Genomic DNA, 4488 nt, shown 5'->3' with positions numbered 1-4488 from the left:
GGTCCGTCCACAAATTACTGCACAGGATAAAGAACATTTATTATGTTTATTAAATAAGAAAAATTGAGGAAGCACGATCCAAAGTGCAAACTAATTCTCAATTTACAGGTACACAAAAAAAACAAATGGATGAATTTTTAACATCGTTTATGTTTGGTACAGGTGCCACAAAAACAAGTGTTGGTCCAAAAACACATAATATAAAACCAAATCAAAACAGAAGTACAGGTACAAAAAAAACATTACCACCAGATAAAAATGTTAAAAGAACTTAAACTTGTACAGTACAAATTTAGATTAATTTAGCTTAAGTGATCCAAAATCATATATCAATAAATGTCAACAAATAAATTAAATATAATGCAATGGAATGCTAGATCTCTAAAACCTAAATGGCCGGAGATCATGCATTTATTTGCTATTAAAGATATTCACATAGGCATTATACAGGAAACATGGCTAAAACAAAATGATACATTACTAGATAATAACTATGAAATACATCATCTAGACAGATATGATACTTATGGTGGAACCGCTTTTATTATCCATAAATCAATTACCTTTAATACTATTTTAGAATATAATAATAATGTAATCCAACTACAAGGAATACAGATAACTAATTTTAGTTGGCCTATCAACATTTATAATATATATTGTACAGGTAAAAAAGTAGAAAATAGTTTTTGGCGAAATAAGTTATTTAGCAAAGACCAAGGCTATACTCTGTTATGTGGTGACTTTAATGCTCACCATCCCTTTTGGAATTCTAGCAAGGCGGATCATAGAGGTAATATAATATTTAAAGAATATAATGATTCTCAATTTATATTATTGAATAACAAAAAATGTACGACCTTACCTTCCCTGTATCACCAAGCATCGACCCTAGATCTTACCTTTGCCACGCCCAGTCTATACACTCTACTGGAGAAATGGGAGGTAGGTAATGACACATTAGGCAGTAACCACCTACCAATCTACATGCAATTTAAGACTAATTGTTTATCACAGAATTATAACACTAATGATAAGATTAACAATATAAGTAACAGGCCTACATGGAACTTCAAGAAAGCAGATTGGTCACTATTTACTAAAACTATTCACAAATATATCAATAATCTGCCTCATTTACCATTGGAGGAAACAGTGGGAAAAGATACACAACATTATTATTCTAGCAGCTGATAAATCAATACCAAGGTATAAGTTAGCAAACAACTGTACAAAATTTACACCTAAAAAATGGTGGAATGAAGCATGCTCTCATGCGGTGGCTCTTAGAAGATTAGCATTTAGTAGATTTAAAAATAATATGACCGCACTTAACTATCAAAACTTTCAATTAGAACAAATTAAAACCAGAGAAGTAATTCGAGTTGCAAAAAAACAAGGATGGGAAAAGGTATGTCAGGAAATAAGTAACAAAAATAATTCTACATTTGCATGGAAGATAATTAAAAAACTTAAATCTAACACTAGAGTTAACACATCATCCACTATCTTAAATGATGAAGAATTATGCGAAAAATTCATGTGTCACATAATACCCGATCAAGTGCCAATGAAATGTGAGATTAATATTCCAACTAACATCTACTGTAACAATATAGTAGGCTCAACTATAGAAAATAATTATAGTATTAAAGAGTTAAATATAGCCATAGACAGTAAAAGTAAGGATACCACTCCAGGTTTGGATGGTATATCTTACAGCATGCTACGTCACCTACCAGAGAATGCACGGTTATGTATACTTAATATATATAATAACATATGGAACGGGAACATAGATATACCAAGTAAGTGGAAAAAATTTAGAATAATAGCCTTATTAAAACCAGGAAAAGATAAATTGTTAGAAAGTTCATACAGACCTATAGCATTGATACCATGTATATTAAAAATATTCAATACTATGGTTAAAAATAGACTAGAATGGTTTATTGAAAAATCAAACCTGTTACCGAACACCCAATATGGGTTTAGGAAAGGAAGAGGCTGTAACGATTATTTAATAAACTTTATCGCAGACATTTATACATCATTAACATACAATGAAACAACTATTGCAACTTCCTTAGATTTATCCAATGCATATGACTTAGTCCAAGTACCGGAATTAATAGGTAAACTTAAATTTTACAATGTTCCAACTAAATTCATTAAATATATTAACTCATGGTTAATTAATAGACAGTTAACATTAGTTGGTTCTAAGTTCAACATAACCAGGCATACTAATAGAGGATTACCACAAGGAAGTGTGTTGAGCCCTTTATTATTTGCTCTATATATAGCACACATTAACTCTCTTATTCCAAATAATGTCAAATCTCTGCAGTTTGCTGATGATATTATGATATATGCATCAGGTAAGCATATCGAGACAACTCAATCCATTATACAGGAGACACTCAACAATGTATGCAATGATTTTACCAAACTCCACTTGATGTTCAACGCATCGAAAAGCAAGGTAATAATATTTTCACGAAAAAGGAACATTAACATTCAAAGACAAATAACCATTGATGATCAGCAGGTTCCTGTGGTAAGCTACATCAAACTATTAGGTGTAGTTGTAGACAGTAAGTTAGATTTCAAAAACCACATTAACAATATTAGCTTAAAATGTCAAAGAGACATAGGAATAATAAAAGCAATAGTTTGTGGGTCAAAGGGCCCTACTCCTGAATTTGCACTCAAGATTTATAAAGTTTTAATAAGATCAAAACTGGATTATGGTTCCTTTTTATACGGACATGTCAGTAAAAAAGAACTAAAAAAATTAGGACTCTATACAAAACCAAGCACTTAGATTATCATTGGGAGCTTTTAAAACTACTCCTATTATAGCTCTACAAACTGAAGCCAACATAATGCCCCTTAGTAGTAGAAGGCAGTTACTAACTGACAAGCTTATTTATAAAATTATCACAGATAAAGACCATCCAGCATTTCAAAGCTTGATATTCCTCAAAATGCTCACTGAATGTCATCCATACTGGACAAAAAAAAATCAATTAATATACATAAAATCATTGACAAAAATTAACAATATGGATCCTAATATCTCAATAAAAGAAAATAATAAAACCTTTTGGGATTTTAATATACCAATACTAATGGCTGAAAATGACATAAATTTCAGTTACAATTTAGAGAGCCTAAGTTGTCCAAAAAGAGCATGCAATAATACAGTTATAAAGCAAAATTTTTTATATTTATTAAATACTAACTACAGTCACTCATTACACATCTATACAGATGGATCTAGATCCAGATCTGGAACAGGTGCTGCTTACTATATTCCAGAACTGAACATCACTGGTAAGTTTTCACTGGATAAACATTTCTCAAGCTACACAACAGAACTTCTGGCTATTTTAAAAGTAACACAAATATTTCATCTCATAAAACAACAAGATAGGCCTATAGTAATTTTTACGGACTCTCAATCAGCAATACAAGCACTCAGCAAGGTCTACAATAAATGCAGTGGTAACGGAATTCCTGTGAGTATTATCCATGAATTATTAAAAAGTGATACAAAGGTAACCTTTCAATGGATCCCAGGTCACACAAACATTAACTACAATGAATACGTGGATAACCTAGCAAAGGAAGCAGTAAACAACGGGAGTGAGGTAACAGATATTTATATCCCATCAGCTGATTTTAAAGCTCATCAACTCAAAGAAGCTACAGCTGCAAATGAACAGGTATACCAACGCACAGAGAAAGGTAAATGGTATAAACAAATTCAGACTACAAGCATCCACAACAGATGGTATGAAATGACAAACTTCAAGAGATGGGAAATAGTTAATATAATTAGATTAAGATTTGGACACGCCAGGGTGAACTCTAGACTATTTTAATATTAAGCAGTATTTTACTCCACTATGTTTAAGTTGTACGCCGAGCTCAGCAAGAGACGCTCGATCACGTTATCCTACATTGTCCAGCTTACGAATTCGCGAGAAATAAACACTTCAAAGTCATAAAAAACTTAATTACAACTACTCAGACGGTAAATTTAATAAAATTATTGAAACTTGAAGACATAGAAATATATAAAGAAATAAACAACTTTCTAATTAATATTAAGAAACACCTATAATAAAATAGAGCATCAACCAGCACATAAAACATATATGTAATCCTGGTGTTGGGCTGTATATCCGTGGTCCATATTTCGGATTAGGAATGCCTGACGGACCCCTGGCGGGAAGATCACCTGATACCCCTAAATTTCCATTATTAGAATCCTTGATCAATCATTCTGAAAACTAACCAACACAAAACAGATTAGATTTTACAAACATATTTGTTTATCCCACTAATAAATATATCTTAAACAAAATAATTTACATAAATAGTATGGCTGAAGGTTAATTAAACCAGTGAACAATGAGGCTGCATAGGATTATACCTAAGCCTGTTTTTTAATAAACGAATAGATAAAAAAAAAAAAAA

Source organism: Homalodisca vitripennis, unplaced genomic scaffold (genome assembly GCF_021130785.1).
Source record: "Homalodisca vitripennis isolate AUS2020 unplaced genomic scaffold, UT_GWSS_2.1 ScUCBcl_8417;HRSCAF=16525, whole genome shotgun sequence".
Classification (NCBI taxonomy): domain Eukaryota; kingdom Metazoa; phylum Arthropoda; class Insecta; order Hemiptera; family Cicadellidae; genus Homalodisca; species Homalodisca vitripennis.
This window is presented reverse-complemented; position numbering follows the sequence as displayed.